This window comes from Panthera leo, chromosome B3 (assembly GCF_018350215.1).
Source record: "Panthera leo isolate Ple1 chromosome B3, P.leo_Ple1_pat1.1, whole genome shotgun sequence".
In the NCBI taxonomy this organism is placed as follows: domain Eukaryota; kingdom Metazoa; phylum Chordata; class Mammalia; order Carnivora; family Felidae; genus Panthera; species Panthera leo.
In genome coordinates this window covers 128,809,407-128,828,431 of record NC_056684.1, presented here as the reverse complement: position 1 = coordinate 128,828,431, position 19,025 = coordinate 128,809,407, and the positions used below count along the sequence as shown (strand labels likewise).

Sequence of the window (19,025 nt, the reverse complement as noted above, 5' to 3'; positions counted from 1 at the left end):
AACATTAGTCTACCTGACTGTACAATCTTTTTACTGGCAGTGGATAGCACTGGTATTTTATTTATATTGATCAGACTGTCGATGCTATATGGAATAACCATTTAGTAGCCTATTAGCCTGTAACATTTTATTACTGTTGTTAAATATCATTACCCATACTGAACTCCGTATTAGAAAAATCAGGCTCGGAAATCTAAATATTCCGAAAGAACTACAGAGCCTTTGGGTTTTTTCCCCTACATAATCTGCAGACTGATGAGAAGAAAGAAAAACAATGAGTATTCACTTCTCACAGATAGAGGTCACTAATGGACTGAATTTGAATCACCATGGCAGAAACCACAAAGTTATTAAAGTAATCTAGTGAAAAATGAACTTGAATTGAAATTAAAGTAAAAATACCAAAAGATGATTATCCAGAAAGGTCTGACCTGAATAGAAATAAAACTGCATCACCTTGACCTTTTTTGAATCTTCTAAATAGTGAGCAAAACCGAGACCCCTCCCCCCACACACACACCCTTTGCTATTTTTTAACTTCAGACACTGCTCATTGCAGAAGCGGGAATTCTTCCTTGTAGGCTACAAGACCAAGGAGTCAAACTGGATCAGATGTTCACACTGAGTCTCTACAGAATAAAGCTTCTGGACGTACATACTTGAGCCTTTCTTGAAACCACAGCTTCAAACTGGGAAGATATAAGGTTGCTTCAGGGAGATATGTCTAAATCCTAAATCAAACTCTCCAGCAGGCCAGAATATAAATGTAACAGGCATCAGAGGAGGTTCAAATTAGATCCAGCCGGTCAAAGTCAAACTCGGATAAGATCACATCATCTGAAACCTAGCATAGGGGGGAGAAAAACCATGACTGCCTAGGGAACCTCAAGACAGCCCAGCATGGTGTCATTTGGGAATCTACTTTCTTCTGTTAAAGAAGAAATTCCCCCGGGAATTTCTAAAACTGCAATGAAACTACTGAAGTGTTCAGACATGGGCATTAAGACAAACAAACAAACAAACAAACAAACAAAACCCAGCATTCTTTCCATGCTAGGTTTGTATTTGTAATAGGTTCTGCTACACAGCTAGCCCAATTCTTTTTACGATTTCTTGTACCTACTGGCAGAGACATTGAATAATGCTTGAAATTTCGTCTTCCAACCTCCTCCACTCACATACTGGCAATTCAACATGACAGTATGGTGTTGCACTGCCATAGATGATCATTAAAAATTCTTAAATGGTTTAACCCTATCCTGTTTGGGGCTTTTGAAGAGGAGAGGAAGAAAAGTTATATTTGGAAGAACAATAGCATCATGGGGAACGGGCAACTTTTCATGGCATGTGTATTCCCCAAAGATTTATTCTCTTCTAATATGGTGGCCTGTCGATCTTATGAATCTGCTGCATATTGCTTAGTGATAAAAAAGAAAAAAAGTCCAGTTCTCACCCTTTAAATACTGACCTAAAATTTTACGTTCATACTGCAACAACTAAATACATCCCCGGACAAACGCCAACCTGCATTCTATTACCTCAAAATGGTTGGGGGATCCTTTCACTGGAGACTTAAGAAGGTCATATCACTTAAGTCCACAGGCAATATGGGTTCCTATATGGAAGCTAGCCTACATATTAGCTTTTGGCTAGGAGAAGTTAGACATAATACATTTAGCAATCAGCCTGTGAGCAAGGGGACATGCCCCAAAGCTCCCTGAGATGCTGTGTGATTTAAGAGCCTCCCAGCTGAGTGGGAAGCAATAGCTCCCATTTAGATGGGGCTTTGCATAGCAAATGCAGCATGTGAAGAAACCTAATCAGCACCTTGCACTCCCGCGTGAGCATTTACACGGATTTGCGCCTTGCACTTGATTAGCTTACTGTAAGCTTTACAAGAGATTCCTTCCACTAAAATTAATCAAAAGGTCTTGGAGACTGATTTCCATTTACAAGAGGAGTCAAGATGAGCTTCCAGGTGAATAAATAATGATCCCAATAGTGATGGTGGCAGCAGTAAAGGAGGAGCTGCTTTGAAACTCAAAACTCAACAGGGGGGAAAGGGGAGGTTGGAGAGTTGGGGCTGGAATCTTTCTGTAGCTCTCTGAGGGAAAAGCAGGAGCTCTTTTCTTAGTTAGCTTAAGTAAGGCTGATGTTCTGGGAAACGTGACCATATTCTCTCCGCTGCACACCCCCCACCCCCTCCCCAAGTGCACACACTCTAACACTCACCCCCCCCACACACCATGGCGCATCAGGCCACCACGGAAAAACCGGCCTCTCCGCAACACCACTACCCCCCCCAACACACACACACACACACACACACGCACACGCACACACACACACACACTACAAACACTGCAAACTCACGTCGTCAATGGTTAATGCTTTTCTTATCAGCCTGCAATAAAAATGTGACTTCTAAAGTTTTTATTTTATGACGCCAGAAGGTGAATGGAAGGAGGGAGGAAGGGAAAGATCCGAGGATGTCAAAGGGGGGAAAGGTAGAATTTTTCCCTTTCCTTGAATTTCTCTCCTCCTCCCTCCCGCGCTCTCTCTCTCTCTTTCCCTCTCTCTGTCTCTCTGTCTCTCTCTCTGTCTCTCTCTCTCTCTCTCTCTCTCTCTCACACACACACACACACACACACACACACGCGCGCCCAGATTTGCTTTCCTGCACCAGCTAAACGGAGTGGGCGAATGGGAGTGGGCTCCTATCATGTTTAAAAGACGCTAAATAAGGCTGAGAGAGCGAGAGGGTGAAGGTGAGGGTGGGAATTAGCAATCCATGCATCATTCCCCCGGATTGAAGAATACTAAAAGCCCCCCAATCCACATTCTCAATTGCCAACGAGCTACGAAAAGAGGCCCCAGCTGGGGCCGAGGGTTCTCCTCCATCCCCAGGGGGAGCTTCGCCTCCCCGCACAGCTGCCCACCGGGGGCAGAGAAGCGCCGCGGGTCCCTCTAACCTGACTGTAGATCTCGCCGCGCTTGGTGCCCATCCCCGGGATCTCCAACTTCGCTTCCCTCTTACTTTCAGTCAGATCTGTCTGGCCAGCGTCAGCAAAGGCGCAGAAGCCCAGCGGCCGGGCACGGAAGCAGAGGGTTGGGGGTGCGCATTACCTGCGAAGGTTCTCGAGGTCTCCTTCCAGCCCCGGTGGTAATCTCGCTCAGCGCCGCGTCCTCCCCCAGATCCAAACTTTTGCTCGGTCCTCCGGGTGGCGGAGGCGGCGACGGTGGCGGCTGCCGAAGCCCAGCCCTGTCGCCCGCAGCGTCGGGGCTCGGGGGTGCGGAGGCCGGAGCCTCAGAGCGGCGCGCGCCTCCCCGCAGCCGGCCGGAGCCCGGGCGCCCCGCTCGCCTCGCTCGCCTCGCTCGCTCTCGCCTTTCTCCCCTACGGAGCCGCGGCATCGTCTTCCCCCTTCCTCCGCCACCTCCGCCTCCAGGGTTCGGGCATGCCACTTTCTCTCGGCTCCCGCCGCCGCCGCGGCCCCCGCCTCCGGTCCTCCTCCGCCTCCCCCTCTCCGCCTCGACCGCGCCACGAGTCCCGAAAGAAGAGGGCGAGCGGGGAAGGCAGCGGAAAGAGGCCCCGCAGCGCCGGCGCTCCGCGGAAGCGGAGGACCTCGGGGGGCGGCCCGAGAGGCGGGCGTGCGCGCCCCGGACGCCCCGGAGCTGACCGCTCAGAGCCCCGGACCCGGGCGCAGCGCGGGGCTGCGCGGGGGCGGGCGCGGGGCTCGCTCCAAGTGCGGCGCCGGCCCCGGTGTGGGTCCCGAGGCTGCTCCGACCTCACTGCTGCCACGCTCGGACGCGGCCCGGCTAATGTAGACGCCGCGGCCCCCACCCCCACCCCTCCTGACACCCCCGGGAGATGTTTACAGTAATGAATTCGCGGGATCGCCTCCGCCGCTCCCGCGCTCCTCCTCTCCCTCCGTCCCCCGCGCTCTGGCGCGCTCCCCTCCTCGAGTCCTCTTTCTCTGCCCCCCTCCTTTACTCCCTCCCTTTCGGAGTCCCTCCCACATTTCTGGTTTAAAGAATGCTTGGGAGGCGCGGCTGCAACCCTAAGCTTTCCAAGAGGCAAAGTCGCACTCGGCTTTTAACCCTCTCCTCCCTGAAGAGAGTTGCAGGGCGTCTGGGCCAACACCGTGGATGCCACCCGGACCGAGCATGCCTTCTCCTCTCTCCCTAGCCTGCACCCCCTCCCACCCCCCAACTCTCAGGGATAATGCCACCGTCTGAGCGCTGAAAGTCGATTCCCCCCCCACCCGCCCGCCTGCGATGTACTTGCAAGGCAGAGGATCTATTACTTAGACTCGGAGAAATGATCGAAACGTGAGATTAGAGGGTAAAAATATAACAAGTCTCACAACCAAGATGGCGTTATTTCAAATGAAGGCAACCCTGGTGATTTGCGCCCCCACCCCCATCCCCATCCCCCGTTAATTCCCAGATCCCGGACCTTATCAAATAACTTTAATTGGAAAAATAATCCGAAGTTTAACATGATTATTTTGAACACCTATTTTCTCCCTTCACTCTGGCTGCTGGGAAAAAGGGGTGTTCACTTTCCCCGTAGATTACCACGGACAACTGAATTCAGCCTCAAAGGTTCAGAAAAAAGACTTGACAGCAAAAAGAGCCTGATTTGTATACAGGCGACGTTTCCACTTAGCAATCTCTCTGCAAAGGTTAAAGAGTAATGTAAGAAAACCAGGTGCACGTCTCTTTCTTGGAAAACATATTTTAAAAGGTTCTGGTTTTCTGCTCTCGTTTCATCGTCGCTCCTCCTGGCTCCAGTAAGTTGCTGTCATGTTTTAACAAGTCTGGAGAGAGGCTGAATGCGAACAGAAGAGGGAGAGCGAGCTCGCGCCAAGCGTGGGGTTGCGCGGAGAGGCGCCGTCGGTGGGGCCACGCGAGAAGCAAACAGCAAGCTTGAAACTAGCGCAGGACCAACTCCCTGGGGATCCACGGGCTGTCGCGGACCGAGAGTGGGGCAGGGGCGGTGGCCGCGACGGGCTCGGGAGGATTTCCCCGTCCTCAGTTCAAAGCCTGAGTCACTTGGCACCACTTTCCCAATTGTTTCCATTTCCTTCTCATCCCTGTTGTGTCTACCGCCTTCACTTATCTGAGTGCCTTAGCCGTGTTAAGACGACTTAGAGAAACGCCCCATTTGCCTCCTAAGCACAAGCCACGCACGGATCCACCCAGACGCACGCCCGAGACGCACGCTGGCACACGCGCTCACACGCGCGCACACACACACGCACACACGACCTGGGTTTGTGCCCGCGGGTCGCTGCTCCTGTTGCGTTATGCAAAGTGGTCAGGAAAATACTTTGATTCACATCTACATAACCGCTCCTCTCCCCAGACTCAGTGTGTGACTAACAAATATCCACGGGAGGAGGGGGCACGGCTGGGGGAGTTAACTGGACTAGGACAGACAGAGTGCCATCTTGCTGGGAGGTTCCAGGACCAAGGCGCCAGCGAGGACAGCCGTGGTGGCCTCCATCTCCACCAGCAGCTGCCGCTGGCTGGAGCCCCATGCGATCCAGGAGTTTCCCGGGCATCTAGTAAGAGTCCAGTCGGCCCCAATCACCCTGCTCCCCGATTCTTAATGCCCCCGGTTAATGCCCCGACCTCAACTGGCAACCTTGATCTTGGGCCTGATTAGAAATGAGAAGTGACCGCGCCGGCGCTGAAGGCACGGAGCCGAGCCCGACACTGGTCAGCGCGGCGGAGGGATCTTCCCAGGCTGCGCAGGACCCGCGCGGGGACACGGTGGCAGCTGGCGAGGCTCTGCTCCCGCCCTCCTCGCCGCCGCCTGGCCCCCGCACTTAGCGCCACGGGGTGCGGGGTGGCGTGTTCCGCCGGCTCTCCGCGTCCCACGCTCGCGGCTCAGAGAACGCAACCCGGGTTCAGCCTGGTGTGCTCCCTGAGCCTTCACCGCCCCCACTGGCGCGCCAGGAAGACGCGCTGGCCGAGCTCAGAGCTGGGCCACCGAAGAGCAGCAGAGCTGGAGAAAGACTTGGTTTTGGAAGAAAGTAACCTTCTCCCCAAGTCGAAGGGAAATGCACCTCGAAGGGAAAGGCACCTCCTCCGCGTGCGTTTAGCCAGGAATCAGTCCCGGGTTTCGGGCAGGAGGCGGGCTACCGGCTTTGGATGCAGCCGCTCGATAACAGCGGTGACATTATCAGCAGATGGAGCGGGCGCGGGGGTGGCGGAGTAGGGGGTGTTACTCCTAGAAGTTAGCGTATTCATTCGGGGGAAGTGAGAAGCTGGATTCCAGCAAGCTTAATGGCTGGAGAACCCCCAATTGGGGATGGATCCTCCTAGCAAACTAGCAAATTTGCGTTTGACCCAGAGCTCAGTTACAAAACTCTTTAAAGGAGGTGAATTCTACCTGCAAATAGACCTCCCTAAAGTCGGGGGGAGAGTTAAGCAGCCTGTGCTCTCTCTGGAGGAAAAACAAAAACAAAAAACCCAAAACATCCCATCCCGATGACCACCCCTGCGCTGGTTCAAAAAATACACGTATCCCCCCCACCCCCCCACCCCCCCGCGCAGCCGCTTAGCAGCAGCCCTGGAAGTTGCTGGAAACTCCACCTGGCACCTCTGTCTCTTTACCTGGCCGCCGTGTCTCCTCGCAGAGGGCTCATCCGAATCCGACAGGGTCGGGGAGGTGGAAAGGGAAGAAGCTGGCGCGGCAGCAGCGGGGCTCCCGGGGCATGGTATTGTTTTAGGGGTCACCGCCAAGGTCCCTCCTGCCCATCGTTGAGAACGGCCAACCTGATCCCTGCTCGGGGTGGACACCGCGGCGGGCGCGGTGCGGCCGCCTCGCAGCTGCTTCGCACCCGGAACCGAGGGCTGGAGACGCACCCCGGGCGGAAGCAGCGCAGCGCCTTGGCGCGGGGATTGCGGCCGCCGCCGATACCTCCAGGCGCTGGTTCTTCTGCGGCGACAATGGAAGATGCCCAACTCACAAGTGACAGCGACAGGTTTCGTCCGTACAACTAACTACAAGGTACCCAGCCTGAGACCGGAGGCTGCGTCCCCCCTCCCCCTCCTCTCCCTCCTACTGGGGAGGGAACTAATTTAACCCTGTGTGCGCCCTGCACTCCCTGGAGAAGCTGGAATCGACTCGGAAACCGCAGGCGGCGGCTCGCGGGGCCAGAGCTTTGTTCACGTGCGTTTCCAGCGGGCACTCGCGTGGCAAGACGCCAGTGGCAGGCTTCCAGCGCCCGGCCCCGGCATGGGAAGGAGCCCTAGCGTTTCATCCGGACCAGACCCAGCCCTCGGAATCTATTTTTTTGCCTCCAGTTACCAGATGTATTGAAGTTGCCAGCAAAGTTGGGTTTTATTCCTCTGTTTCTTCCTCCCTCCCTCCCGCGCCCCCGCCCCCCGCCGCATTATTTCCTTTCCTAGCGGCGCTTTGAAGACGTGGAACTCGCCGCTCATTCTAATTCTAGCTTATAACTGTTCTTGCGTGTGCGAGACGAATGGTGGAGGGTCCCCACCCACCCACGCGAAATCCAAATGAAAACGCAGGGAGAGCTGTCTCCCACCCACTCACCCAGTGTCAGCCACAGCAGACGACCACATATTCAAATAAGACCAAGACACGGGAGGATGGGGTAGGGGGCGAGTCTGAGGGAGTTTAAGATGTGAATGGGCTGATGGAAGGGAGAGAGCGCGCCTTAGGACGGAATAAACAAGGGAAACACAGACAAGAAAGATGATGCAGAAAATATATCTGCGTACCAACATTGAAAACAGTAGGTCAGCTTTAAGTACCTAGATTTGGATTGACAATATTTCCCGGGCTCCTGTGGAAGCAGAATGAATGAATGAATGAATGAATGAATTCTTAAAAAATAAGGGAGGGAGAGAGAGAGAGAGAGAGAGAGAGAGAGAGAGAGAGAGAGAGAGAATACAGGAGGCTCAGCCTTGGCCACCCAGATGCTTTGCGTTTTGTAAGCATCTTTGTCTAAGTGTTCCGGACTCCCAAGAAGTTAACTGGAGTTGGAAGTAAGTCATCTCCTGGAGGGGGAATGGAAGTCTAGACAAGAGAAACTGACAGCCAGCCGCCTCCGCTGTCACCGTCACACCCAAATGAGCCAGAACGTCACCCACGGCGCAAACTCAGACAATTTTCAACAGATTCCCTTTTTCTGCATCTCCATTCTGGACGAAAGAAAGAAAGAAAGAAAGAAAGAAAGAAAGAAGAAAAAGTTCTTTAAAAATCACTTAGAGGGTAACACGTGGTTCTTGCGAAAACGGAGTTATTTTTAAAAGAAAAAAAAAGTGTCTCTCCACAGGATGGATGTTCTAAGTTTTCTCTGCACCCTCCCCAAACCAATGGGAATCTGTAATAGCCATTCCAAACGCCTCCGGAGAGAGGCCGACCCAGGGAGGAAATGGGAACAGTTTCCAGCCGGCTTGGTGCAGAATTTCGCTGTAAATCCTTTCAGTTTGCCAAGGGGGCAGCAAAGCCTAGGGAGAGCTTGTCAAGCGGCAGAATCCACAGGGAAGACCACATTTTAGCACAAATAACTCATCTACCTGCTTTCAAATACTCATCTTGGTGTGCATAAGTGTACAGGAGTATCCACATAAGCTTCTGTCTCTGAAACCTTAACCTGACATAACAGTATAATTATTTCATCTTTAAGAATACATTTTGGTTTAAAAGAAGAGGGAACTCTGCACAGGTTTTACCTTGTCATTTGTGCTGCCAGAAAATGAGGAAGACTGAAAATGTGAGACAAGGTAGCTGCAGGTGTACAGAATTTGTATTATAGATTATCGCTGTTTATAAGTTATAAGGAAATAGGGATGCCTGGGTGGTTCAGTCAGTTAAGCCCCCACTCAAGGGTTTGAGAGGTCGAGACCTGCACCCAGCTCTGTGCTGACAGCTGGGAGCCTGTAGCCTCTTTAGGATTCTGTGTCCCCCCCCTCTCTCTGCCCCTCACCCACTAGCAGTGTCCCTCTCTCTCTCTCATAAATAAACCCTAAAAAATAAAAACTAAATAAATGGTAAGGAAACAATATCCTCTGGATGTGCTCCTTACTAAAGACTATTGATGTGACGATTGCAATGGGGGTGAGGAAAATTAAGTACAAAAAAAAATCACATCCAATGTATGAACAGAATAAGTGCAACGAGTTTCTTAACCACGTGACCCCTACATCAGCTTTAGAAATATGTGCTGCAGGAGCCAGAGGAAGGAAAAAAGTAGTCAAAGTGGTCCGGGGGCTCCAGAGTGTAATAAGTTAGCAGCCTCACAAAACCGGGATTTTGAGGTCACTTTATTTTTATTAAGAAACTATCACTAATATAAAAGGGTACAAGAGTAGAGAAAGAAAAAGCACATCTGTGAAAGTCAAAAAAAAAAAAATCAGCTCATTCCTTTTTGTTTGGACTTTGATCCTCAGTGGGGTTTTTACCTCTATTGAAATTTGACTGCCATTTCAAATCTTTTAGGTCGCCCTCCGTTTATTTGTACCCACCCCCATCTACACACGCACATGTACTTTGGCCTGTGTTTCTAATACTTTGAGGAAGTAAAGCTAACACAGGATTTGGGTTTATAAGATCATGGTTTAAGCCCAAGGCACTGAAAATTTTGATACCGGGTAAGCTCGGCTCTGAGCCACTGTTTACTCGTTAATAAAATGGCCATAAAAATACCTGTTCTACCAGACTCTCTGTATGGTCACAGTATGAGTCGGTGCATGTGAAAATGCTTTAGAAAGTTCAGCTGTTATTCAGTGTTGCCAACAATATTATCATTACATCACGCAGTCCCAGCCTTCAAAACATTGGAAAGTTACATCAACCTGAACAGTTTCCTCTAATGTTATCATCTTACATTACCCTGGAACGTTTGTCAAAACACAGGAGGTAACAGATCCCATCTAGGATACCACATAGCCTTAGTCATCGTATCTCCTGTTCTGTGTGACAATTCCTCCATTTTTCCTTGTTTTTGATGACCCTGGGAGTTTTGAAGAATAATGGCAGGGTATTTTGTCTTTCAGTTCAGGTTTGTCTGATTTAACTCTAGTTCTGGGTTCAGGGAAAGAAAAATACCAGGGAGGTGGACTATTGTTCTCATCTCATCGTAGCAGGTGGTGCATGATATCAGCATGACGTCACTCACGATAACATCATCACTCTCTAACGTATCGTGTGCAAGGTTTCTCCACTATACAAACTATTTGTCCTTTTCCATACTCTGTGCTTTGGAAGTGAGTCACAAGTCCTGCTGACCTTCATGAATTTAGAATTTTTAAAAGCACAAAATAAGCATTTAGTGCAATTCATAAACACCCCAGATATTGAGTTCACCCAGGAATAATCTCTCAGGAAATTCCTCCTGTATTATCTACATCCTCAGGAAAGTGTTCAACTATCTCTTCTTGGCTATGTATTTTAAACCCATCTTCAACTATTCCAGGGTTTATAGTCCCCAAACCCAGTCCCCAAACCCCGTTCTTTTCTTAAATGTCTCCTACCTTCTTGCTTCTCATTGCCACAACTGGTTGGTGAATTCCAACTTTCCTACAAAATGATGGCATCCGTGACCTCTTATCCCTCCTTTCCATTCATGGTTTTCTGACAGTATGATGTTCATTTCATTGTCCCTCCAAGGGACAATAGCAAACAACAAGTTTGTCTATACATTAGTCTAAATGTCTAGTTTAATTAGTCTAATTACTCAAAGAATTTAGTTGCTGTTACATTTCTATTATTCTGGTAAACACTTGAAACATGCTTGCTGACATCATGGATAAGCTTCTGTAGCAGGTAGAGCAAAAGCCGATCTTTTTTTCTAAGATGAGAGCCACTGTAAAGAAATCCATGGTTAACACACTGTGGGTAGGTAACTTTTCATTTCTCTCACAGGAATAAAACACACGGAAGCATTTTTTGTGGGTTTGGCTTGATTCATGTGAATCTGTGACACTAAAACGCATACTCTTCTGGTTATGAAGCAGCACAATACAGTTCATGGTTCACCCATTTATCCAACAAACATTTGTAGAAAACACAAAACATGTAGCAAAACTTTGATGAATAGATTTAGTCTCTATTCTGTCAAAACTTCAGTGCATTGGAGATACACTGACAAATAATTACACACTCATTAGGTAAATAAAACAACTCAGGTATATGCAAAGTACTTTACTGCACTGAAACAGAGTCTCTGTAGAGGGAAGGCCTTTTGCTAATGTACTGATTTTATATGAACTTTGCATCATTATTTTCACTTCCAGCCTTCTGCATACCGCAACCCCAGGTACCAGCTGGAGTCTCCTGTCTCCTGGACATCCCTTTGGGCCAAGAACTAAAAAATCAGTGTAGAAGTAATTGCTTGAATATCCATTTCCCCTAAGCCTTGGTTTCTTTGCCTCTCCATGGAGGTTACAAGACGATTATGCGTGAACACAAACAGAAGGTACATACCGACAGGAAACAAAAGCATGTTAAACCATGGAGATTTCCTTGTACATAAACCTGCCATTTGTTAAGTGGTTGCTCCTCGAATCCGAAGGGAAGCTGGCAAAAACTCGAAGCAAACCTTCTCCAACAGCACTGGGGAAGAATAAGTGAGGGAAATGCCTTTTTAAAAAGGGTATACAGTTGGTATAAAGATGTAAGCCATTTCAAGAAGGGATGGAAAATCTACCCAGAGATTTATTCAAACCTGGACACTACAACTGTAGACAATGTTACCGAGCCTTCTGTATCTGATTACAGTTCTGATGAAGAAGAAAACACCGTTTTATTTTTTTTTAATTTTTTAACGTTTATTTATTATTGACAGACAGAGAGAGACAGAACATGAGCAAGGGAGGGGCAGAGAGAGAGGGAGACACAGAATCCAAAGCAGGCTCCAGGCTCCAAGCTGTCAGCACAGAGCCCAACACGGGGCTTGAATTCACAAGCCTCGAGATCATGACCTGAGGTGAAGTCGGGCGCTTCACCGACTGAGCCGCCCAGGCACCCCAGAAAGCGCCATTTTAATCTGAGAAAACATACTTAAATCAATGAGTATAAAATATTCTGAATTAGAATATATATAATATATATAATAAATATATATAACTTCCCACTGTGTGCACAAGTATTCACACACACACACACACACACACACACACACACACACTTCCCACCGTCTACTGATATATTAGAAAACTAAAATTACATTCTTTAGAAGGTTTAGAAGGTCAGAGATAGTTTTGAAGCCTGACTCTTATTATTATAAGAACAAACACTACATCAGTTAAGCTATGTGTAGTGGCGGGAGGTCTGAACTTGGACTTGGATGATGGTACTTCAAGTATCTACTGCTTTATCAGGGAAACCACTTAACTGCCTAAAGCCTCGGTTTCTCTTTTCTCCAATAAGGAAAAGCAAAACTATCTTCTAGGGTCAATTAATAAACAGTAAGTGAAGTGGGTTATCTAGAAGCTCAAAATAAACTGTTATTGGGGCACCTGGGTGGCTCAGTCGGCTAAGCATGCAACTCTTGGTTCGGCTCAGGTCACGATCGCATGGTTTGTGACTTGGAACCCCATGCTGTGGATGCTGCTTGGGATTCTCTCTCGCTCTCTCTTCCCCTACCCCACTCATGCTGGCTCGAGCTCTCTCTCTCTCAAAATAAACTTAAAGAAATAAGCTATTATAATATGTGTAATTACTGTGTTTTACATAACATAATTTAATGGGACAACTATTTTACTTTGTATAATCTTAAGATACGGGTTTCACTTGTATTGCCATTTCTGGCTTTTCTGGTAACCTGTTTTACACAAAGTTTCAGAGCTTCAAAGATACAGAGTTGCTTGATCCCTGTAAAGTTGCTCCAAACAATACTTTCAGGTACCAGTCCTTCAACCAACTTTTGAATGACCTAAACAATAAAGTCCCACAACATAGGGAATTCTTAGTTGTCTTCTCACTGTATCATTGAAAATTCCACAAAAATTGCTGTTGGCCAATTTCCTTTCGTGCTTCTCCCACTTAGCTGATAGAAATAACTACAGTTTTCCAAGTGATTCTTTAATGTTTTTTTTTATTTTATTGTTACGTTATTTTCATGCTTGATTTGGTCATCTCATTTGCTTCCTTAGTTGGCATAATTTGGATTTCACATTTCCCCTTGAAACATTTTTGAAAAATTAACTTCTTACTAAAACTTGATAATAAAAATATTAAAGAGGAAGTTGCTCACAGAGAGTGTCTCTTTCTCTGTCACTCTGCCTCGCCTTTGAAAGTTTCCATTTGTACCATATTTTGTTGACACAACTGAAAGTCATATACTATGAATATGAACTTATTAGCATTTGAATTTTACTCTTTCATCAAGGGCAGGAATTAAATTCTTCTTCCTAAACACTGAGGGGCCATTGTGGATCAAAGTCTGGATTATAGGTTGGTAAAGGCCATGATGTTCTTTTCCCTGAAGAAGGCATTAAAAACTTGATTTTGAAAGGCTTTCCCATTTTCCTTGGTGTTCTGAAGAGATATCTAAGGAGTTTCAAACATAATATGAAACTGTGGAAATATCTGAATCATTCTGTTCTTGGATTCTGTGTTTATTTTTATTTCTAGGAATTCTGCTGCATTTCCACATTTATATAGTATAGTTTCCTGTTCTTTTCACTTCAGTGCTTTGTAAATGGAATCGTGTTCGATTATTAAGTGCAGCAGATACAAGAATACGGGTTACAGATCAAAGTTAGTAGAGAAACAAGATGAACTTTATTTATCTTTATTGTTTATTTTATTTTTATTTTATTTTATTTATTTTATTTTATTTTATTTTAGAGACAGAGGGAGAGAGAGAGAGAGAATGCACAGGTGGGGAGAGGGGCAGAGGGAGAGAGAGAGAAAGAGAGAATCTCAAGCAAGTTCCATGCGGGGCTCCATCCCACAACCCAGGGATCATGACCTGAGCCAAAATCAAGAGTCTGATGCTCAACCAACTAAGCCACCCAGGTGACCCAAGAAGGCATCCTTTAAAATACCTCCATTTGTAGAGCCTTTATCCCTTACAGCCTCCTCAAATGGATGACTGTGTCTGATATCTCCCTGCCCTCCACCCACATGTCAGAGGTCACAGAAGGAGTAAAAGCAACTGGTAGTAGACAATAGATCTCCAGAAACCTGTCCATAGTATAGCTACATCTGCTGTACATTTAATTCTCTCATCAGCAGGCAATATTTTTTTTTATCATTTTGGATAAAACCAATGTTATTTAAATTTATTTCTAAACATCTGTAAATTAAAAGACAGTTTGCTTAAAAGACGCTGTGTATTTCTCCCATGTCTGTCCTAAGCAGGCAGACTTAAAAATTATAGAAGAAAGGCTGTGAAAGCTAAGGAAGCCTCAACATCATTAGGGAAACAAAATCACAGTGAGATATCATTTAACTCCTAGTAGAATGGTTATACTAGAAAAAAAAAAAAAAAAACAAACAAAAAACAGAAAATACCCAGTGTTGGTAAGAAAGTAGAGAAATTGGAGTCCACATGCATTAATGATGAAATTATAAAATAGTACAGCCAGTTTGGTGTGAATGCTTCTTAAAAAGTTAAACATCAACTTATCACATAACCCAGAAATTCTATTCTTAGGTATATCTACCCAAGAAAATGAAAATATACATCCACACAAACACTTCTATATGAATGCTCTTAGCAGCATTATTCATCATAGCCCCGAACTGGAAACAATCTAAATGTCTACCAGCTGGTGAATGTATAGCTAAAATGTGGTATATCCATGCAATGGACTACTATTTGAACAAAGCAGGGATACATGCTAAAGCATGGATGAACCTCAAAATAATTTTGATCTATAAAAGAAGCTATGCTCAAGAGACTACATATTGTGTGACTTAATTTATTGAAATTATAGAAGTAGCAAAGTTTTTGAAGATTGCAAATTAGTAACTGCCAGGGGAAGAGGGAACAGAGATTTACAGTAAATGTGCATAAAAGCTCATAATGCAGTGATTAAAATGTTTTAAAATTGATTCATGGTGATGTATGCATAGCTTGGTAAATTTACTAAAAGTAAGAATTGAATTGTACACTCTAAAGGAGTGAATTATATGATATGCAAAACGTCTAAATAAAATTATTTTTTAAAAGCTACAAGGATTGATGTCAACATCTATGAATATTTCTTCTTGGTAATATTCTTCCTAGATCCCCTTACATCACCAATAAAAATGACTTGAAGTATCTTAGGAGTAATGAATAAGGAATATGCCCAGTAGCAGAAATAATAAACTAATATGTGAGTCTAAACATTCTTCTTATTACCTACTTTTTCAAAAAAAAAGGTCACTTGCAGTCTGATTAAATCCACTCATGAGATCCGTAAAATTTAGAAACAAAATAAACAAAATACAGGTTGACATAGCATTTCCACTCCATTCTTTGGAGGAAATAAGTAACATTTAAAAAATGTCTATGAATCAATAAGGGAAAACAAATTCTTTGCTTTTGTATTAAGTTCTCTGCTCACCAGACTCCTCTGCCAAATGATTCTTCTATTTTTATAACACATAGTACATTTGTTTACTATGACTCAAGGAAGCATAATGTTTTATTAATAAAAATCTATTTTTGATAATAGAATTATCAATAATTTTAACATAGCCTTTGAACAGCTTAGTTCTTTAGATATTCATCAATCAGGAATCTTTTTTCTTTATGTCCAGTTAGGGCAATATAAATATCATTTTGTGAGGATGTCACATTTTTCTTTCTTTCTGGCTAAATAAGAAAGCATAAGACAGATGGGTGAAGAAGAAAGTCAGACACAGTATCAGTTACCAAAGGGAAAAAAAAATAATAATAAAGGCAACATCTTGTCCATCAAGGAGCTCAGATCAAGAGTCTTTTTTTTTTTTTTTTTCTCAAATGATGACAGCCCGAGAGCTATGGGCAACCAGAAAATAAATAAAGCAAAACCACCAAAGGTGTTTCTCCATGGTTTCTACCACCATGCCTGGAGTGGATAAACATGTCATTTTACTAGGAGGATTACTTGGAAAAAAAAAATTAGCTCAAGCAGACAAGAAAAAGGAAGAAAATAGAATAAGGGCATGTCATGTCTATTTACCATGGGATGAACGGCATCATGCTTCTCTGGGTACTGCTGATGAAAATGTCTATGGAGAATAATCTACATTTGCCTTCAACAGTATCAAAGGATCCAGGCTACAGATTTATAATCCTCACATGAGGAGCCTCAGGACAAGTCACATAGTTGTGCTCAGTGGAAAGTCGGCCCTGGTTGGTATTCGGCACTCATTTTTTCTCGAACAGGAGTTTGCCCACTAGATGTGTGGTGGAATCGAGTTTATGTGCTCTTTAATAACCTTTCTACAGTCAGGAAGATCTTGTTTTTAAGGCCTCCGGAAATTGTTGCTAGAAGAAAGGAGGTCGGAAGCGGGGCTCTATCTACTGTGAGCCGTCCATCACTCATTCCCAGCGGTGTCCCAGATGGAAGAGGGATGAGCGTGAGAACCTTTAATGAGGTGTGAACTCCAAATGGACAGGAAAACAAAATTTGGAAAGTGTTGAGATCAACGTCTTGAGCTGACACAATGAAAAATCTTGGATCATAGAGGGAAAATCACATTTTTTTTTTTTTTTTTTGCATTTTTAACATGACTCTCAGGCTTTAGGGAAAAAGTAGAGACCAGGTTTGAAGATATTAAGAAAAATTGCTAATTAGCCAGGTTCTTTGCCAATTCCTTATAGGGTGTGTTTAAGTATGAGAGCATGTTGCTGTCTATTTGGAATAAAAGCAGGCCTAGTTGAAGATGTAGGGAAGCCACTCAATTTTCTTAGGCCCCAGATGTCTCATCTCAGAGGTGATAATAATTTCTGGCAAACTTGCTTTACATCTTTTTGTAAGCATAGGATAAAATGGTTAATGTAGAAATATCTAGGAGAAAAGCATTTCCCTAAGCAAAAGTGCCATTCTTATTAAAAAATGTGAATGTCTGCTATATTTAACCCCTTAGCTTACTTGAGGATGAAAACCAGGGTAACTCCTCTCGGAAATGATCGGGTTCTGTTTTACATTTCTTCTGTTATGAGGGTGATAAAGGGCTGATCTTCAGATATGACAAGTACAAAGTCCCGTGCTTGGGCGGGAGTTCGGAGAACCTCACTAATCACGTTCCATTGTGTTAGAGGTTCTGTAAACATTGCAAAAGCATAAAGTGCAGCCCTTCTATGAGTGACATCTTTCCAGCCTAACTCCAGGACGCCTTTGAGATTTTCTTAACTGACTGGATTTCATTTCAGTCATTAGTTAACCCTGCTTAGTGGGTGACTCTGGATCCCACCAGGCAGGAGTAAGGGGATATGTATTCAAAAGGTACAAACATGGCTTGTCCCAGTCACATAACCATTAAGAACAGTAGGGGGGATTTCCTTTCTCAGGATAAGTCAAATCATTTATGTGAATCCCATAATATTCCACTTTTTTTTTTTTTTTTTTTTTTGCCTTTGGAAACTAATGCCATAAAGTTGTAGTTAGAAAAAGATTGTTGACAATCCTTCCTATGGATACTTTGGGTGAGATGAAAAGGCAAGTGTTATTGCTTACAGATTTATATGTCCCATTGGCAAAGTCTTTTTTATGTATGAATGGGCCACTCGAGACAGCTAAGAAGCCAGGCCACCTTTGGGATATGGATCAGAGTACATTTGGTATTCACTAGAACTTTTGATATTTTGGTAACACGTCGCTTCCAAAGTCTGTAAAACCCTCTCATTTGTAAATATTTTATTATTTATTTGTCAATATTTCATTAATGCTTTCTTTCATGGAAATGTTTTAAAGCATATCTATCAGTTGGAATGTAGTTCTTTTTAGCAACAATAGCACAGATCCCAGCAGAATTAATGCAAACATGACCATTTAAATAGCTGTAGGGTGAAATTTGCACAGAAACATATAGATGTATACTTTAATATTATTAATGTTACAATTTAGTTGAAGGAGGTAATTTTAATTCCCAGTTTCAAAGGTTTTTTTTTGGGGGGGGGCAGTTCTAGACACAGTAAATTGAGTAAAAACATTAATTTCTTGTCTGCTTTTTCCTTGCCTTTGCCCCCCTCAATTCATTTACACCTTAGGGAAAGCCATGACTCTGATGGCTAGACATTGGTCTAATAAAGGCAAATGTTGGCGTTTACATAAAAGCAAGCTATCTTCCTTCTGTATAGATAGAATGGAAAACTTTATGAGTCTCATAGCAGGATGACATTTATCTACAGAGGAAGAGAATATGGATGGGTCAGAGATAATCCAAAACCGCCTGTATATAAACAACCCAAGCTATTGAACATACTTATGATGGATCATAATTAATATAATGTTTATGGATAATAAAGCATTTCTTATACCTATAACCGTAATTTTCCTCAGATTCGTCATTGACCCTACTGTCTCTCCTTTTATCTTCTTAAGGTTTTCTCCCCTCACACTAATATTTTCCACGTATTTCAAACTAGTAAGATTCAAACTAAGCAATTACCAAGAATAATAATAATCAAAATGCATATCTAAATAATTGCAGAGGGTGGGGCGCCTTGGTGGCTCAGTCGGTTGAGCGTCCAACTTCAGCTCAGGTGACGATCTTGCGGTCCGTGAGTTCGAGCCCCGCGTCAGGCTCTGGGCTGATGGCCCAGAGCCTGGAGCCTGCTTCTGATTCTGTGTCTCCCTCTCTCTCTGCCCCTCCCCCGTTCATGCTCTGTCTCTCTCTGTCTCAAAAATAAATAAATGTTAAAAAAAAAAATTAAAAATAAATAAATAACTAATTGCAGAGGGTAAGTTCGAATCATTAATGACACGATAATATGGATATGATGATGATGTCAACATATTTATAATAATGGACAAAGCAGTGGAAATGTTTCCTGGTCCCAGCATATCGTAGTCTAGTAAATATGTGTGGTTATTGCATCATGCTTTCTCATAGCTAT

General features: G+C 44.7%; 1 protein-coding gene across 2 annotated transcripts in view; it reads right to left on the bottom strand.

The window, feature by feature from the left end:
• Window positions 1–6,932, bottom strand: part of FLRT2 (fibronectin leucine rich transmembrane protein 2) — a 104,271-nt gene extending 97,339 nt beyond the window's left edge. The window contains exon 1 of one of the 2 annotated variants that reach the window (XM_042943991.1): window positions 6,625–6,932. The gene's annotated coding sequence lies outside the window, so the exon portion shown is untranslated. Of the gene's footprint in view, window positions 1–3,126; window positions 3,194–6,624 lie in introns of those variants that run through there. The other variant, XM_042943990.1, reaches the window with a different exon arrangement.
• Between the last annotated feature and the right edge of the window lie 12,093 nt (window positions 6,933–19,025).